General features: G+C 42.7%; 19 non-coding genes and 1 pseudogene across 19 annotated transcripts; 18 read left to right on the forward strand and 2 right to left on the reverse strand.

The window, feature by feature from the left end:
* Window positions 1–18,413, forward strand: part of LOC130222340 (gastrula zinc finger protein XlCGF57.1-like) — a 410,257-nt pseudogene that overhangs the window by 69,286 nt on the left and 322,558 nt on the right.
* Window positions 1,015–1,087, reverse strand: trnak-cuu (transfer RNA lysine (anticodon CUU)). Its single transcript has one exon. It is a non-coding gene; the product is annotated as a tRNA-Lys (tRNA).
* Window positions 5,294–5,412, reverse strand: LOC130224028 (5S ribosomal RNA). Its single transcript, XR_008837129.1, has one exon. It is a non-coding gene; the product is annotated as a 5S ribosomal RNA (ribosomal RNA).
* On the forward strand, window positions 6,378–6,449 carry trnaf-gaa (transfer RNA phenylalanine (anticodon GAA)). Its single transcript has one exon. It is a non-coding gene; the product is annotated as a tRNA-Phe (tRNA).
* Window positions 7,220–7,291, forward strand: trnaq-cug (transfer RNA glutamine (anticodon CUG)). Its single transcript has one exon. It is a non-coding gene; the product is annotated as a tRNA-Gln (tRNA).
* On the forward strand, window positions 7,401–7,474 carry trnai-aau (transfer RNA isoleucine (anticodon AAU)). The gene has a single exon. It is a non-coding gene; the product is annotated as a tRNA-Ile (tRNA).
* On the forward strand, window positions 7,563–7,635 carry trnaf-gaa (transfer RNA phenylalanine (anticodon GAA)). The gene has a single exon. It is a non-coding gene; the product is annotated as a tRNA-Phe (tRNA).
* Window positions 9,274–9,345, forward strand: trnaq-cug (transfer RNA glutamine (anticodon CUG)). The gene has a single exon. It is a non-coding gene; the product is annotated as a tRNA-Gln (tRNA).
* Window positions 9,455–9,528, forward strand: trnai-aau (transfer RNA isoleucine (anticodon AAU)). The gene has a single exon. It is a non-coding gene; the product is annotated as a tRNA-Ile (tRNA).
* trnaf-gaa (transfer RNA phenylalanine (anticodon GAA)) lies at window positions 9,617–9,689 on the forward strand. Its single transcript has one exon. It is a non-coding gene; the product is annotated as a tRNA-Phe (tRNA).
* On the forward strand, window positions 11,332–11,403 carry trnaq-cug (transfer RNA glutamine (anticodon CUG)). Its single transcript has one exon. It is a non-coding gene; the product is annotated as a tRNA-Gln (tRNA).
* On the forward strand, window positions 11,513–11,586 carry trnai-aau (transfer RNA isoleucine (anticodon AAU)). The gene has a single exon. It is a non-coding gene; the product is annotated as a tRNA-Ile (tRNA).
* On the forward strand, window positions 11,675–11,747 carry trnaf-gaa (transfer RNA phenylalanine (anticodon GAA)). The gene has a single exon. It is a non-coding gene; the product is annotated as a tRNA-Phe (tRNA).
* trnaq-cug (transfer RNA glutamine (anticodon CUG)) lies at window positions 13,386–13,457 on the forward strand. The gene has a single exon. It is a non-coding gene; the product is annotated as a tRNA-Gln (tRNA).
* Window positions 13,566–13,639, forward strand: trnai-aau (transfer RNA isoleucine (anticodon AAU)). The gene has a single exon. It is a non-coding gene; the product is annotated as a tRNA-Ile (tRNA).
* Window positions 15,445–15,516, forward strand: trnaq-cug (transfer RNA glutamine (anticodon CUG)). Its single transcript has one exon. It is a non-coding gene; the product is annotated as a tRNA-Gln (tRNA).
* Window positions 15,626–15,699, forward strand: trnai-aau (transfer RNA isoleucine (anticodon AAU)). The gene has a single exon. It is a non-coding gene; the product is annotated as a tRNA-Ile (tRNA).
* On the forward strand, window positions 17,501–17,572 carry trnaq-cug (transfer RNA glutamine (anticodon CUG)). Its single transcript has one exon. It is a non-coding gene; the product is annotated as a tRNA-Gln (tRNA).
* trnai-aau (transfer RNA isoleucine (anticodon AAU)) lies at window positions 17,682–17,755 on the forward strand. The gene has a single exon. It is a non-coding gene; the product is annotated as a tRNA-Ile (tRNA).
* Window positions 17,844–17,916, forward strand: trnaf-gaa (transfer RNA phenylalanine (anticodon GAA)). The gene has a single exon. It is a non-coding gene; the product is annotated as a tRNA-Phe (tRNA).

Raw genomic sequence — 18,413 nt, forward strand, 5'->3', positions numbered from 1 at the left:
TGTGTCTCAATAGGTATGCTCGAAGAATCCAATTGAAAGCTGGCCGAAAAGAGAGTGAGAAACACCCAACGTGGGGCTCGACCCACGACCCTGAAGATTAAGAGTCTCATGCTCTACCGACTGAGCTAGCCGGGTTTCTGATAAATTTATTCTAGTCCACTGTTTTGATCAATAACCTTCCCTACCTGTTAAAGTTGATGCTGATTTTAAGTCAACTGGAATAAGTAACTTGGCCGATCCAGGCACTGGACAACAAACTTCTGCTAAATCCTGATGTCATCTTGTAAACGCCAGACAGCACGTGGCCCAGGATCATTGCCCGTTGCACGTGTTAGCAGTTGCAAGGCAGCAAAAGCCTTCGTTCGTCCCTGGTTGGGCTCAAAGCAACAATCTTTTCGGTTAACAGCCGAACGCGCTAACCGATTGTGCCACAGAGACTCAGACTAACCACAACCAACTGTGGTAGAAAACGCTGAACTTTGTCTCACTTGGTCTGCAGGATGAACCCAAATGAAAGCTGCCGAAAAGAGAGAGAGAAAGGTAAGAGAAACACCCAACGTGAGGCACGAACCCACGTCACTGAGATTAAGTGTCTCATGCTCTCCGACTGAGCTAGCCCGGGCTTGTGAGACACTCATTCTAGTCACTGTTTTGATCAATACCTTCCCTACCTGTGTAAAGTTTAATGCTGATTTAAGTCAACTGGAACAAGTAACTTGGCCAATAGAGGCACTGGACAACAACTTCTGCTAATCCTGATGTCATCTTGTAATGCCAGACAGCACGTGGGCCAGGATCTATGCCCAGTGCACGTGTTAGCAGTTGCAAGGCAGAGAAAAGCTTAATTCGTCCCTGGGTGGGTTCGAACCACCAACCTTCAGTTAAACAGCCAAACGCGCAAACCAATTGCGCCACAGAGACTTCGAGAGCAACCCAACTGTAGTAGAAATGCCTGAACTTTGTCTCAATAGGTATGCTCGAACAATCCATTGAAAACTGCCGAAAAGAGAGAAACGCCCAACGTGGGGCTCGAACCCACGATCCTGAGATTAAGAGTCTCATGCTCTACCGACTGAGCTAGCCGGGCTTCCGATACATTCATACTAGTCACTGTTTTGATCAATACCTTCCCTACCTGTGTAAAGTTTGATGCTGATTTTAAGTCAACTGGAATAAGTAACTTGGCCGATCCAGGCACTGGACAACAAACTTCTGCTAAATCCTGATGTCATCTTGTAATGCCAGACAGGGCTTGTGAGATGCTTATTCAAGAGAAAGTCACTGTTTTGATCAATAACTTCCCTACCTGTGTAAAGTTTGATGCTGATTTTAGCAACTAGTGTGTATATTAACGCTGATAAAGGACATCCTTGTCTTATAGATCTGGAAATCTCAATGTAGTCTGTTAAAAATCCATTTATTTTAAAACAACTAAAAATATCTGTATAAAAACATTTTATCCACTTAATGAAATTCTCACCAAAGCCAAATTTCTGGATAAAGTCAAATAAATAGCTGTGCTCAACTCTATCAAAAGCTTTCTCTAGATCTATGCTAAATAAAAATCCTTTTTTATCTATATGTATCAGATTAAATCTCTTATACTTGTTATTGTGTCTGCTATATCTCTGCCTATTACACCATAAGCTTGATTAGTTGTGATAAGAGTGGGAACTACCTTTTTAAGTCTGTTTGCTAAAATCTTTGCTAATATTTTGTAATCTGTATTAAGCATACTTAAAGGTCTATAATTTTGCAAATCATCTTTATCACCTTTATTTTTATAAATTATTTTAATCATTCCTTTCTTCATACTCTCACTCAACTCTCCTTTTTTAAAAATAGCAATAAAAAGATCTTTTAAGATTGGAATTAAAACATCTTTAAAAGTCTTATAAAACTCGGATGACAAACCATCTAAACCAGGGCTTTTACCATTGCTTAATTGTGTTATAGCTTCATTTATCTCCTCTTCAGTTATATCACTATCACACCGTTCTTTATCCTCTTCACTTACTTTAACCTTTATTTGATTCAGTAAAAAATCCTTATCTTCTTCATGAACTCCTTCTCCCTTAAACAAAATGCCATAGAAATCTTTAACTGTTCTTAAAATACTTTCTTTATCTTTGACATTTTCCCCTTTTATTGAGACATTCTTTATCAAATCGGCTTTTTTGTCGTGTTTTTTTCTAAATCATAAAAGAACTTTGTACTTCTTTCTCCTTCCACTGTATTTTTCATCTTGCTTCTTATTCTCGCTCCCATACATTTTTCCTCTTCTACTTTTTTCAGTTTCTCTTCTAATATCACTATTCTCCTAATATCCATATTTCCTTCTGTTATCTTTTCCATTTCATTCTCCCATTCTTTGTTTAATTGTCTTTCTTTAGCTCGTTTAGCTTTCTGCATTTTCTTTGAACATTCTATTGAAAATCTTTTGGCCTCTAATTTGACATTGTCCCACCACACACTTATTTCTTCATCAGATAACTCATCATTTACACTATTAATAATAATATTTTCCATTTCAATTTTATAACAATCATTCTTTAAGAGCTCTGTATTAAACACCCATACACCTGGTCCTCTTTCAACTCCACTGAAATCCATCATTACATACAAAAAATCATGGTCACTACAGCTAAAAATCTTGAAAAAAATCTTTAAAATAAAAGATTCTAATCTTCTTGTACATAAAACATAGTCTAATCTACTTTCTTTTAAAACTGTATTCACCCACTGCCTTCTTGAGTATTCTCTTTTGGCTCTATTTCTCTCTCTCCAAACATCTACATATTTATGTTTATCAATCATGTATTTCAGTTCTTTTCTTCCAACATCTGCTCTATAAACCATATAATCATCTACATCTATCCTTTCTAAAACAGTATTAAAATCTCCTAAGACAATAACATTATTCCATCCACTCATTAAAACACTTAGGTCCTTAAAAAAAGTAACTCTTTCCAAGTCTTGATTTGGAGCATGGATGTTACATATTGTTATTTCTTCACCCTTATTTATTATTTTAATAGTTAAGATCTTTCCATAGTTATCTTTAAATAAAACATCAAATGAGCATCCTATTCCTCTTCTAATTAATATTGCCATGCCTTTTTCTTATTTGGGTCATTATTATACAATATTTCCCCATCCCACATTTTTAAGTTCATTAATAATCGTTTCATTCCATCCAGTCTCTTTTATACATATTATATCACATTTTGTCTCTTAAAGCAATTACATTTTCAAACTTTACTTTAGATGACAGCCCTCTTACATTAATTGAAACCAAACATAAGTTGTTCATTAGAAATATAAAATCAACAAGCCATCCAAACAAAAGAAAATCCAAATTAAACAAACCATCAATCATCTGTAGTCTTCTTCATCTAAAATCTTAGATCAGTTCTGTCAGTTTTTAGTTTTGCTTTTGCTTCTTTTCGTAATTTCTGTTTCTTAAGCACTTGCTGAATATTTATTTGTACAGTTTTTTCTGCGTCTTCTGTTTATGCTGTCTATTGTTCTGTCTTTAGTCCAAAATTTATTTCATCATTATCATCATCGCTTACCTCTTCATCAATTCTGCTTTCTGTATTTCACCCGCTGCTCCTTGTTCTTTTTCCATGTCCTGTCCATCATCTTTCAATAGATGTTGTTCCTCAGTCTCTACTGTATCTCCTTTATCCTCTTCACTCATAGCCTGCTCCTCTCTTCTTGTTCATTCAAATCATCCGGTGTTAATTCCTGTGCTTCATCCTCACTTTCTTCATAGCTTGATTTCTCCGTTGGTTTATGCAGTTCCATAACTCCAGTCTCTTCCTCATCTGATTCACATCTGCACCACAATGTTGTCTTTTTGCAGCCTTGGCACCGTGGGGCTTTACAGTCCCGCGCAAAATGCCCCTGCTCCAGACATTCTCTACACACAAATTGTGGGCAGTCTTTTTTTTCATGTTCAGTGCTTCCACATAATCTGCATGTTTTTATCTGCTGATCATGTATCACTCTAAAATATTTTGGTCCTTCCTCTGTATCAAAGTTGACGTTGTAAGGAAGAGTTGTGACTTCTTCGGAAATTTCACCCTAATGAACCTTGTTCTATCAGCCACAGTTGTTCCTGGATGATACCTTCTTCTTAGTGGGAGAATTGGAGAAACTCCCCAGTCCACAAGCTTTTGGATGATTTCACTATCTTGAATATAGTTGGATAAATTTAAAAAAGAAACCATTCTCTCAGTTGCGCAGAGTTTTGATATTTCACAGAATTGTTGGTTAATCATGAGTCCATCCATTAATGATCAATTTAATTCAATTCACCTTTATTTGTATAGCGCTTATACAATGTAGATTGTGTCAAAAGCAGCTTCACATAAAAGGTCACAGTAAATAGGAACAGTGTAGTTCAAGGAACAGTGTAGTTCACAGTCTGTTTCATTTTCCATTGTGAGTTCATAGTCAAAATTAGATTTTTTCCTCAGTCCAAACAATTTTCCAAACTCCAGTCTTTCCTTCCATAGCCTTTATAATCATAACTACTGTGATATTGTCAGGATCTTTCACAGTCATTGTCAAGTTGTTTCTTTTTTATATTGTCTCTGAAATCTTGCTTGACTTTCAGTTTGTTTATCATCTCATTTCTTTGACTTGTTTGTTGGGGTGTTTTCCAAACGATCAGCAATTGCTTTACCTTTTGTTTGTTGTATTTCTCCACTTCCTCTCCTCTACTTGTGTCTGATCTATTTTCCTCCGTCTTGCCACAACAGTTGCCCATGTGTCATTATTGTCGATGTCCTTGTTTGAATCTCCTGAATTGCTATCTTCAGGAGTAGGCTTTGTCCGTGCTGCCGTAGTCCATATTCAGTTCTTGTTCCTTTACCGAAGTGTCCATCCTTTCAAAAGGTTTTAACCCCAAACAGATAACACTGTCTGGGGTTTAACTAAAACTAAACAAAATTTATATAACTTATTTCAAGCAAAATCAAGTAAAAAACAATAAAGAAAATCAAAATGGGAGAGCCTTTTTCTCCCTACTGCCACCCTCACACTTCCTTGAAAGCAGTGACTTAGTCAAACTCAAGGGGCGTGCTCAGGGTGGTATGGCCGTAAGCGAGAGTAGCCGTCAAGAGTTGGCTATTTAAAAACAGGCGCAGCACCAGGAGCCGAGTGCCGCTCAGCTTGCCTTGACACAGCACCGACAGAACAATGCCCTTGGCCCCTCAATAGTTTACCCTCTTTTTTTTTTAATTGATTAATTAATAAATTTTTTTTGCAAATGAAGGAATTCAAAAGCTTACAGCACCTGGTATTCCCAGGTGGTCTCCCATCCAAGTACTAACCAGGCCCAACCCTGCTTTGCTTCCGAGATCAGAGGAGATCATGCATTGCCAGGGTGGTATGGCCGTAAACGATAGCAGCATTCAAGAGTTGGCTATTTAAAAATAGGCGCAGCACCAGGAGCCGAGTGCCGCTCAGCTTGCCTTGACACAGCACCGACAGAAACAATGCCCTTGGCCCCTCAATAGTTTACCTCTTTTTTTTTTTTAATTAATTAATTAAATTTTTTTTTTTTTTTGCCAAATTAAGGAATTCAAAAGCTTACAGCACCTGGTATTCCCAGGCGGTCTCCCATCCAAGTACTAACCAGGCCCAACCCTGCTTCGCTTCCGAGTTCAGATGAGATCAGGCATTGCTTTTTTTTTTCTTTTTTTTATTAAAAATAATTTTCAAATACAATAAAACAATACATTGAGTGACTTATCAAACATCAAAAATAAAATAAAAAAATTATTATATAAAATACATTCATTTGTATGTGTCCACATCCAGGTAACACCATTAGTCGTCAAATTGCCTAGATAGCGTGCTTTTCTTTTGAAGGTCCTACCTAGTAATGCTCCAGTAAAATGTGTGAGGAGCCCTGCATGCCGAATGACGAGTTTACTCAGAAATCAATGCACATTGGCTCCGCCTTGGATGGCCTTCTGCTACTTTCCTGCAAACCAGTTTTTAATCCATCCTCTTCATCTCGGGCAGGCAGCTCTATATCATCTTTTAGCACTCTGGACTCTGATCCAGTGATCCGAGTTCAAATCTCATTGGGACCTGTTTTATTTTGCCAGCACCGCACACAAAAAAAGTTAAAATAGCTTCCTGTTCCCTTGAAGGCCGAAGAAATGACACTAACTCTGGGTTTCCAGCACACCGGTAAGAAAACGGCCGGTTAGCTCAGTTAGAACGTGGTGCTAATAACGCCAATGTCGCGGCTTCGATACCCGTACTGGCCAAATTTTACTCTCTTATGCCTCAGATGCACTTAAGGGCTCAGCTTGGTCTCACAGACATCCCTGCTGCAGGAAAGCTGTGTCATGGCAGCCGAAACAGCTCAGTTGGGAGAGCGTTAGACTGAAGATCTAAGGTCCCTGGTTCGATCCCGGGTTTTGGCAAAGCAATGTTGTTGTTCTGTTTTGGGCACAGGGTCAGTTGAATGAAAGTCACCCAAAAAGCCTAGCCGCTTCACCCCCTAAGTCCACCTGCTTCCATTTGACGAAAACGCTATATTTCTCCCAGGTGGTCACATCGCTTCTGGTGATGATTCCTATGGCCTAATCGACAGCACTCTGCTATATATTTAGTGCTTTGATTTCCCACTGCGAACGCGCCATCGAATAAAAGAAAACTGTGACTTGATAGGGCTTCTGAAGGATTGTAATGATTAGTACTATACAGAACCGGCAAAGCTGACGTAAGGAAATTCGCTCTAAACCCTCCAGGTGCAACCAGCTTTGCAATAAAAGCCAGTGTGAAAGGCATGAAAACAGAAGTGGATAATGCGGGCATCGATCCAGATACCTCTCGCATGCATGCTAAGCGACCGTTCTACCATTTAAGCTAATTTCCCTTTTCTCAATCAAAATTGAACATTTTAGACGTGGTCGAAAAAGAAAAAATAAGATCACATCTGTTCTGTGGTGGCTTCTTTGCCCTGCCTGCCATTTAGTCGTCAAATTGCCTAGAATGGCGTGCTTTTCTTTTGAAGGCCCTACCTAGTAATGCTCCAGTAAATGTGTGAGGAGCCCTGCATGCCGAATGACGAGTTACTCAGAAATCAATGCACATTGGCCTTGCCTTGGATGGACCTTCTGCTACTTTCCTGCAAGGCCATTTTTTTTAATTCATCATCTTCATTTCGGCCAGCAGCTCTATATCATCTAAAGGTTCCATGGTGTAATGGTTAGCACTCTGGACTCTGAATCCAGTGATCCGAGTTCAAATCTTGGTGGGACCTGTTTTTATTTTGCCAGCACTGCACAAAAAAAGATAAAATAGCATCCTGTTCCCCTGAAGGCCAAAGAATGACAGTAACACTGGGTTTTCCAGCACACTGGTAAGAAAACGGCCGGTTAGCTCAGTTGGTTAGAGCGTGGTGCTAATAACGCCAAGGTCGTGGGTTCGATACCCGTACTGGCCAAATTTTTACTCTCTTATGCCTCAGATGCACTTAAGGGCTCAGCTTGGTCTCACAGACATCCCTGCTGCAGGAAAGCTGTGTCATGGCAGCCGAAATAGCTCAGTTGGGAGAGCGTTAGACTGAAGATCTAAAGGTCCCTGGTTCGATCCCGGGTTTCGGCAAAGCAATGTTGTTGTTCTGTTTTGGGCACAGGGTCAGTTGAATGAAAGTCACCCAAAAAGCCTAGCCGCTTCACCCTTAAGTCCACCTGCTTCCATTTGACCAAAACGCTATCTTTCTCCCAGGTGGTCAGATCGCTTTTGGTGATGATTCCTATGGCCTAATCGACAGCACTCTGCTATATATTTAGTGCTTTGATTTCCCACTGCGGACGCACCATCGAATAAAAGAAAACTGTGACTTGATAGGGCTTCTGAAGGATTGCAATGATTAGTACTATACAGAACCGGCCAAGCTGACGTAAGGAAATTCGCTCTAAACCCTCCAGGTGCAACCAGCTTTGCAATAAAAGCCAGTGTGAAAGGCATGAAAACAGAAGTGGATAATGCGGGCATCGATCCAGATACCTCTCTCATGCATGCTAAGCGACCGTTCTACCATTTAAGCTAATTCCCCTTTTCACAATCAAAATTGAACATTTTAGACGTGGTCGAAAAAGAAAAAATAAGATCACATCTGTTCTGTGGTGGCTTCTTTGCCCTGCCTGCCATTTAGTCGTCAAATTGCCTAGAATGGCGTGCTTTTCTTTTGAAGGCCCTACCTAGTAATGCTCCAGTAAATGTGTGAGGAGCCCTGCTGCTAATGACGAGTTACTCAGAAATCAATGCACATTGGCCTTGCCTTGGATGGACCTTCTGCTACTTTCCTGCAAGGCCAGTCTTTTAATTCATCATCTTCATCTCGGGCAGCAGCTCTACACCATCTTGAGGTTCCATAATGTAATGTATAGCACTCTGCATCCAGCGATCTAAATTCAAATCTAGATGGGACCTGTTTTTTTTTTTTGCCAGCACCGCACAAAAAAGCTAAAATAGCATTCTATTCCCTTGAAAGCCAGAGAATAACAGTTACTATGGGTTTTCTAGGACCCTCAAGTCCAGCTGCTTCACCCTCAAGTCCACCTGCTTCCATTTGACCAAAACGCTATCTTTCTCCCAGGTGGTCACATCGCTTCTGGTGATGATTCCTATGGGCTAATCGACAGCACTCTGCTATATATTTAGTGCTTTGATTTCCCACTGCAGACGCGCCATCAAATAAAAGAAAACTGTGACTTGATAGGGCTTCTGAAGGATTGCAATGATTAGTACTTCACAGAACTGGCAAGGCTGACGTAAGGAAATTCGCTCTAAACCCTCCAGGTGCAACCAGCTTTGCAATAAAAGCCACTGTGAAAGGCATGAAAACACAAGTGGAGAATGCGGGCATCGATCCTGCTACTTCTCGCATGCTAAGCGACCGGTCTACCATTTAAGCTAATTCCCCTTTTCACAATCAAAATTGAACATTTTAGACGTGGTCGAAAAAGAAAAAATAAGATCACATCTGTTCTGTGGTGGCTTCTTTGCCCTGCCTGCCATTTAGTCGTCAAATTGCCTAGAATGGCGTGCTTTTCTTTTGAAGGCCCTACCTAGTCCTGCTCCAGTAAATGTGTGAGGAGCCCTGCATGCCGAATGACGAGTTACTCAGAAATCAATGCACATTGGCCTTGCCTTGGATGGACCTTCTGCTACTTTCCTGCAAGGCTATTTTTTCAATTCATCATCTTCATGCCGGCCAGCAGCTCTATTTCATCTAAAGGTTCCATGGTGTAATGGTTAGCACTCTGGACTCTGAATCCAGTGATCCGAGTTCAAATCTCGGTGGGACCTGTTTTTATTTTGCCAGCACTGCACAAAAATAGTTAAAATAGCATCCTGTTCCCTTGAAGGCCAAAGAATGACAGTAACTCTGGGTTTTCCAGCACACCGGTAAGAAAACGGCCGGTTAGCTCAGTTGGTTAGAGCGTGGTGCTAATAACGCCAAGGTCGCGGGTTCGATACCCGTACTGGCCAAATTTTTACTCTCTTATGCCTCAGACGCACTTAAGGGCTCCGCTTGGTCTCACAGACATCCCTGCTGCAGGAAAGCTGTGTCATGGCACCCGAAATAGCTCAGTTGGGAGAGCGTTAGACTGAAGATCTAAAGGTACCTGGTTCGATCCCGGGTTTCGGCAAAGCAATGTTGTTGTTCTGCTTTGGGCACAGGGTCAGTTGAATGAAAGTCACCCAAAAAGCCTAGCCGCTTCACCCTTAAGTCCACCTGCTTCCATTTGACCAAAACGCTATCTTTCTCCCAGGTGGTCACATCGCTTCTGGTGATGATTCCTATGGCCTAATCGACAGCACTCTGCTATATATTTAGTGCTTTGATTTCCCACTGCGGACGCGCCATCGAATAAAAGAAAACTGTGACTTGATAGGGCTTCTGAAGGATTGCAATGATTAGTACTATACAGAACCGGCAAAGCTGACGTAAGGAAATTCGCTCTAAACCCTCCAGGTGCAACCAGCTTTTCAATAAAAGCCACTGTGAAAGGCATGAAAACAGAAGTGGATAATGCGGGCAACGATCCAGCTACCTCTCTCATGCATGCTAAGCGACCGTTCTACCATTTAAGCTAATTCCCCTTTTCACAATCAAAATTGAACATTTTAGACGTGGTCGAAAAAGAAAAAATAAGATCACATCTGTTCTGTGGTGGCTTCTTTGCCCTGCCTGCCATTTAGTCGTCAAATTGCCTAGAATGGCGTGCTTTTCTTTTGAAGGCCCTACCTAGTAATGCTCCAGTAAATGTGTGAGGAGCCCTGCTGCTAATGACGAGTTACTCAGAAATCAATGCACATTGGCCTTGCCTTGGATGGACCTTCTGCTACTTTCCTGCAAGGCCAGTCTTTTAATTCATCATCTTCATCTCGGGCAGCAGCTCTACACCATCTTGAGGTTCCATAATGTAATGGATAGCACTCTGCATCCAGCGATCTAAATTCAAATCTAGATGGGACCTGTTTTTTTTTTTTTTTTGCCAGCACCGCACAAAAAAGCTAAAATAGCATTCTATTCCCTTGAAAGCCAGAGAATAACAGTTACTATGGGTTTTCTAGGACCCTCAAGTCCAGCTGCTTCACCCTCAAGTCCACCTGCTTCCATTTGACCAAAACGCTGTCTTTCTCCCAGGTGGTCACATCGCTTCTGGTGATGATTCCTATGGGCTAATCGACAGCACTCTGCTATATATTTAGTGCTTTGATTTCCCACTGCAGACGCGCCATCAAATAAAAGAAAACTGTGACTTGATAGGGCTTCTGAAGGATTGCAATGATTAGTACTACACAGAACCGGCAAGGCTGACGTAAGGAAATTCGCTCTAAACCCTCCAGGTGCAACCAGCTTTGCAATAAAAGCCACTGTGAAAGGCATGAAAACACAAGTGGAGAATGCGGGCATCGATCCCGCTACTTCTCGCATGCTAAGCGACCGGTCTACCATTTAAGCTAATTCCCCTTTTCACAATCAAAATTGAACATTTTAGACGTGGTCGAAAAAGAAAAAATAAGATCACATCTGTTCTGTGGTGGCTTCTTTGCCCTGCCTGCCATTTAGTCGTCAAATTGCCTAGAATGGCGTGCTTTTCTTTTGAAGGCCCTACCTAGTCCTGCTCCAGTAAATGTGTGAGGAGCCCTGCATGCCGAATGACGAGTTACTCAGAAATCAATGCACATTGGCCTTGCCTTGGATGGACCTTCTGCTACTTTCCTGCAAGGCTATTTTTTCAATTCATCATCTTCATGCCGGCCAGCAGCTCTATTTCATCTAAAGGTTCCATGGTGTAATGGTTAGCACTCTGGACTCTGAATCCAGTGATCCGAGTTCAAGTCTCGGTGGGACCTGTTTTTATTTTGCCAGCACTGCACAAAAAAAGTTAAAATAGCATCCTGTTCCCTTGAAGGCCAAAGAATGACAGTAACTCTGGGTTTTCCAGCACACCGGTAAGAAAACGGCCGGTTAGCTCAGTTGGTTAGAGCGTGGTGCTAATAACGCCAAGGTCGCGGGTTCGATACCCGTACTGGCCAAATTTTTACTCTCTTATGCCTCAGACGCACTTAAGGGCTCAGCTTGGTCTCACAGACATCCCTGCTGCAGGAAAGCTGTGTCATGGCAGCCGAAATAGCTCAGTTGGGAGAGCGTTAGACTGAAGATCTAAAGGTACCTGGTTCGATCCCGGGTTTCGGCAAAGCAATGTTGTTGTTCTGTTTTGGGCACAGGGTCAGTTGAATGAAAGTCACCCAAAAAGCCTAGCCGCTTCACCCTTAAGTCCACCTGCTTCCATTTGACCAAAACGCTATCTTTCTCCCAGGTGGTCACATCGCTTCTGGTGATGATTCCTATGGCCTAATCGACAGCACTCTGCTATATATTTAGTGCTTTGATTTCCCACTGCGGACGCGCCATCGAATAAAAGAAAACTGTGACTTGATAGGGCTTCTGAAGGATTGCAATGATTAGTACTATACAGAACCGGCAAAGCTGACGTAAGGAAATTCGCTCTAAACCCTCCAGGTGCAACCAGCTTTTCAATAAAAGCCACTGTGAAAGGCATGAAAACAGAAGTGGATAATGCGGGCAACGATCCAGCTACCTCTCTCATGCATGCTAAGCGACCGTTCTACCATTTAAGCTAATTCCCCTTTTCACAATCAAAATTGAACATTTTAGACGTGGTCGAAAAAGAAAAAATAAGATCACATCTGTTCTGTGGTGGCTTCTTTGCCCTGCCTGCCATTTAGTCGTCAAATTGCCTAGAATGGCGTGCTTTTCTTTTGGAGGCCCTACCTAGTAATGCTCCAGTAAATGTGTAAGGAGCCCTGCATGCCGAATGACAAGTTACTCAGAAATCAATGCACAATGGCCTTGCCTTGGATGGACCTTCTGCTACTTTCCTGCAAGGCCAGTTTTTTAATTCATCATCTTCATCTCGGGCAGCAGCTCTACACCATCTTGAGGTTCCATAATGTAATGGATAGCACTCTGCATCCAGCGATCTAAATTCAAATCTAGATGGGACCTGTTTTTTTTTTGCCAGCACCGCACAAAAAAGCTAAAATAGCATTCTATTCCCTTGAAGGCCAGAGAATAACAGTTACTATGGGTTTTCTAGGACCCTCAAGTCCAGCTGCTTCACCCTCAAGTCCACCTGCTTCCATTTGACCAAAACGCTATCTTTCTCCCAGGTGGTCACGTCGCTTCTGGTGATGATTCCTATGGGCTAATCGACAGCACTCTGCTATATATTTAGTGCTTTGATTTCCCACTGCGGACGCGCCATCAAATAAAAGAAAACTGTGACTGGATAGGGCTTCTAAAGGATTGCAATGATTAGTACTACACAGAACCGGCAAAGCTAACGTAAGGAAATTCGCTCTAAACCCTCCAGGTGCAACCAGCTTTGCAATAAAAGCCACTGTGAAAGGCATGAAAACACAAGTGGAGAATGCAGGCATCGATCCCACTACTTCTCGCTTGCTAAGCGACCGGTCTACCATTTAAGCTAATTCCCCTTTTCCCAATCAAAGTTGAACATTTTAGACGTGGTCGAAAAAGAAAAAATAAGATCACATCTGTTCTGTGGTGGCTTCTTTGCCCTGCCCGCCATTTAGTCGTCAAATTGCCTAGAATAGCGTGCTTTTCTTTTGAAGGCCCTACCTAGTCCTGCTCCAGTAAATGCTTGAGGAGCCCTGCATGCCGAATGACGAGTTACTCAGAAATCAATGCACATTGGCCTTGCCCTGGATGGACCTTCTGCTACTTTCCTGCAAGGCCATTTTTTTAATTCATCATCTTCATGTCGGCCAGCAGCTCTATATCATCTAAAGGTTCCATGGTGTAATGGTTAGCGCTCTGGACTCTGAATTCAGTGTTCCGAGTTCAAATCTCGGTGGGACCTGTTTTTATTTTGCCAGCACAGCACAAAAAAGTTAAAATAGCATCCTGTTCCCTTGAAGGCCAAAGAATGACAGTAACTCTGGGTTTTCCAGCACACTGGTAAGAAAACGGCCGGTTAGCTCAGATGGTTAGAGCGTGGTGCTAATAATGCCAAGGTCGCGGGTTCGATACCTGTACTGGCCAAATTTTTACTCTCTTATGCCTCAGATGCACTTAAGGGCTCAGCTTGGTCTCACAGACATCCTTGCTGCAGGAAAGCTGTGTCATGGCAGCCAAAATAGCTCAGTTGGGAGAGCGTTAGACTGAAGATCTAAAGGTCCCTGCTTTGATCCGGGGTTTCGGCAAAGCAATGTTGTTGTTCTGTTTTGGGCACAGGGTCAGTGGAATGAAAGTCACCCAAAAAGCCTAGCCGCTTCACCCTTAAGTCCACCTGCTTCCATTTGACCAAAACGCTATCTTTCTCCCAGGTGGTCACATCGCTTCTGGTGATGATTCCTATGGCCTAATCGACAGCACTCTGCTATATATTTAGTGCTTTGATTTCCCACTGCGGACGCGCCATCGAATAAAAGAAAACTGTGACTTGATAGGGCTTCTGAAGGATTGCAATGATTAGTACTATACAGAACCGGCAAAGCTGACGTAAGGAAATTCGCTCTAAACCCTCCAGGTGCAACCAGCTTTGCAATAAAAGCCAGTGTGAAAGGCATGAAAACAGAAGTGGATAATGCGGGCATCGATCCAGATACCTCTCTCATGCATGCTAAGCGACCGTTCTACCATTTAAGCTAATTCCCCTTTTCACAATCAAAATTGAACATTTTAGACGTGGTCGAAAAAGAAAAAATAAGATCACATCTGTTCTGTGGTGGCTTCTTTGCCCTGCCTGCCATTTAGTCGTCAAATTGCCTGGAATGGCATGCTTTTCTTTTGAAGGTCCTACCTAGTAATGCTCCAGTAAATGTGTGAGGAGCCCTGCATGCCGAACGACGAGTTACTCAGAAATCAATGCACATTGGCCTTGCCTTGGATGGACCTTCTGCTACTTTCCTGCAAGGCCAGTCTTTTAATTCATCATCTTCATCTCGGGCACAGCTCTACACCATCTTGAGGTTCCATAATGTAATGGATAGCACTCTGCATCCAGCGATCTAAATTCAAATCTAGATGGGACCTGTTTTTTTTTTTTTTTTTGCCAGCACCGCACAAAAAAGCTAAAATAGCATTCTATTCCCTTGAAGGCCAGAGAATAACAGTTACTATGGGTTTTCTAGGACCCTCAAGTCCAGCTGCTTCACCCTCAAGTCCACCTGCTTCCATTTGACCAAAACGCTATCTTTCTCCCAGGTGGTCACGTCGCTTCTGGTGATGATTCCTATGGGCTAATCGACAGCACTCTGCTATATATTTAGTGCTTTGATTTCCCACTGCGGACGCGCCATCAAATAAAAGAAAACTGTGACTGGATAGGGCTTCTAAAGGATTGCAATGATTAGTACTACACAGAACCGGCAAAGCTAACGTAAGGAAATTCGCTCTAAACCCTCCAGGTGCAACCAGCTTTGCAATAAAAGCCACTGTGAAAGGCATGAAAACACAAGTGGAGAATGCAGGCATCGATCCCACTACTTCTCGCTTGCTAAGCGACCGGTATACCATTTAAGCTAATTCCCCTTTTCCCAATCAAAGTTGAACATTTTAGACGTGGTCGAAAAAGAAAAAATAAGATCACATCTGTTCTGTGGTGGCTTCTTTGCCCTGCCCGCCATTTAGTCGTCAAATTGCCTAGAATAGCGTGCTTTTCTTTTGAAGGCCCTACCTAGTCCTGCTCCAGTAAATGCTTGAGGAGCCCTGCATGCCGAATGACGAGTTACTCAGAAATCAATGCACATTGGCCTTGCCTTGGATGGACCTTCTGCTACTTTCCTGCAAGGCCATTTTTTTAATTCATCATCTTCATGTCGGCCAGCAGCTCTATATCATCTAAAGGTTCCATGGTGTAATGGTTAGCGCTCTGGACTCTGAATTCAGTGTTCCGAGTTCAAATCTCGGTGGGACCTGTTTTTATTTTGCCAGCACAGCACAAAAAAAGTTAAAATAGCATCCTGTTCCCTTGAAGGCCAAAGAATGACAGTAACTCTGGGTTTTCCAGCACACTGGTAAGAAAACGGCCGGTTAGCTCAGATGGTTAGAGCGTGGTGCTAATAATGCCAAGGTCGCGGGTTCGATACCTGTACTGGCCAAATTTTTACTCTCTTATGCCTCAGATGCACTTAAGGGCTCAGCTTGGTCTCACAGACATCCTTGCTGCAGGAAAGCTGTATCATGGCAGCCAAAATAGCTCAGTTGGGAGAGCGTTAGACTGAAGATCTAAAGGTCCCTGCTTTGATCCGGGGTTTCGGCAAAGCAATGTTGTTGTTCTGTTTTGGGCACAGGGTCAGTGGAATGAAAGTCACCCAAAAAGCCTAGCCGCTTCACCCTTAAGTCCACCTGCTTCCATTTGACCAAAACGCTATCTTTCTCCCAGGTGGTCACATCGCTTCTGGTGATGATTCCTATGGCCTAATCGACAGCACTCTGCTATATATTTAGTGCTTTGATTTCCCACTGCGGACGCGCCATCGAATAAAAGAAAACTGTGACTTGATAAGGCTTCTGAAGGATTGCAATGATTAGTACTATACAGAACCGGCAAAGCTGACGTAAGGAAATTCGCTCTAAACCCTCCAGGTGCAACCAGCTTTGCAATAAAAGCCAGTGTGAAAGGCATGAAAACAGAAGTGGATAATGCGGGCATCGATCCAGATACCTCTCTCATGCATGCTAAGCGACCGTTCTACCATTTAAGCTAATTCCCCTTTTCACAATCAAAATTGAACATTTTAGACGTGGTCGAAAAAGAAAAAATAAGATCACATCTGTTCTGTGGTGGCTTCTTTGCCCTGCCTGCCATTTAGTCGTCAAATTGCCTGGAATGGCATGCTTTTCTTTTGAAGGTCCTACCTAGTAATGCTCCAGTAAATGTGTGAGGAGCCCTGCATGCCGAACGACGAGTTACTCAGAAATCAATGCACATTGGCCTTGCCTTGGATGGACCTTCTGCTACTTTCCTGCAAGGCCAGTCTTTTAATTCATCATCTTCATCTCGGGCACAGCTCTACACCATCTTGAGGTTCCATAATGTAATGGATAGCACTCTGCATCCAGCGATCTAAATTCAAATCTAGATGGGACCTGTTTTTTTTTTTTTGCCAGCACCGCACAAAAAAGCTAAAATAGCATTCTATTCCCTTGAAGGCCAGAGAATAACAGTTACTATGGGTTTTCTAGGACCCTCAAGTCCAGCTGCTTCACCCTCAAGTCCACCTGCTTCCATTTGACCAAAACGCTATCTTTCTCCCAGGTGGTCACATCGCTTCTGGTGATGATTCCTATGGGCTAATCGACAGCACTCTGCTATATATTTAGTGCTTTGATTTCCCACTGCGGACGCGCCATCGAATAAAAGAAAACTGTGACTTGATAGGGCTTCTGAAGGATTGCAATGATTAGTACTACACAGAACCGGCAAAGCTGACGTAAAGAAATTCGCTCTAAACCCTCCAGGTGCAACCAGCTTTGCAATAAAAGCCACTGTGAAAGGCATGAAAACACAAGTGGAGAATGAGGGCATCGATCCCGCTACTTCTCGCATGCTAAGCGACCGGTCTACCATTTAAGCTAATTCCCCTTTTTACAATCAAAATTGAACATTTTAGACGTGGTCGAAAAAGAAAAAATAAGATCACATCTGTTCTGTGGTGGCTTCTTTGCCCTGCCTGCCATTTAGTCGTCAAATTGCCTAGAAAGGCATGCTTTTCTTTTGAAGGCCCTACCTAGTCCTGCTCCAGTAAATGTGTGAGGAGCCCTGCATGCCGAATGACGAGTTACTCAGAAATCAATGCACATTGGCCTTGCCTTGGATGGACCTTCTGCTACTTTCCTGCAAGGCCATTTTTTTAATTCATCATCTTCATGTCGGCCAGCAGCTCTATAGCATCTAAAGGTTCCATGGTGTAATGGTTAGCACTCTGGACTCTGAATCCAGTGATCCGAGTTCAAATCTCGGTGGGACCTGTTTTCATTTTGCCAGCACTGCACAAAAAAAGTTAAAATAGCATCCTGTTCCCTTGAAGGCCAAAGAATGACAGTAACTCTGGGTTTTCCAGCACACTGGTAAGAAAACGGCCGGTTAGCTCAGTTGCTTAGAGCGTGGTGCTAATAATGCCAAGGTCGCGGGTTCGATACCCGTACTGGCCAAACTTTTACTCTCTTATGCCTCAGATGCACTTAAGGCCTCAGCTTGGTCTCACAGACATCGCTGCTGCAGGAAAGCTGTGTCATGGCAGCCGAAATAGCTCAGTTGGGAGAGCGTTAGACTGAATATCTAAAGGTCCCTGGTTCGATCCCGGGTTTCGGCAAAGCAATGTTGTTGTTCTGTTTTGGGCACAGGGTCAGTTGAATGAAAGTCACCCAAAAAGCCTAGCCGCTTCACCCTTAAGTCCACCTGCTTCCATTTGACCAAAACGCTATCTTTCTCCCAGGTGGTCACATCGCTTCTGGTGATGATTCCTATGGCCTAATCGACAGCACTCTGCTATATATTTAGTGCTTTGATTTCCCACTGCGGACGCGCCATCGAATAAAAGAAAACTGTGACTTGATAGGGCTTCTGAAGGATTGCAATGATTAGTACTATACAGAACCGGCAAAGCTGACGTAAGGAAATTCGCTCTAAACCCTCCAGGTGCAACCAGCTTTGCAATAAAAGCCAGTGTGAAAGGCATGAAAACAGAAGTGGATAATGTGGGCATCGATCCAGATACCTCTCTCATGCATGCTAAGCGACCGTTCTACCATTTAAGCTAATTCCCCTTTTCACAATCAAAATTGAACATTTTAGACGTGGTCGAAAAAG

The sequence above is a fragment of the Danio aesculapii genome, chromosome 4 (genome assembly GCF_903798145.1).
Source record: "Danio aesculapii chromosome 4, fDanAes4.1, whole genome shotgun sequence".
NCBI classification, from domain to species: Eukaryota; Metazoa; Chordata; class Actinopteri; order Cypriniformes; family Danionidae; genus Danio; species Danio aesculapii.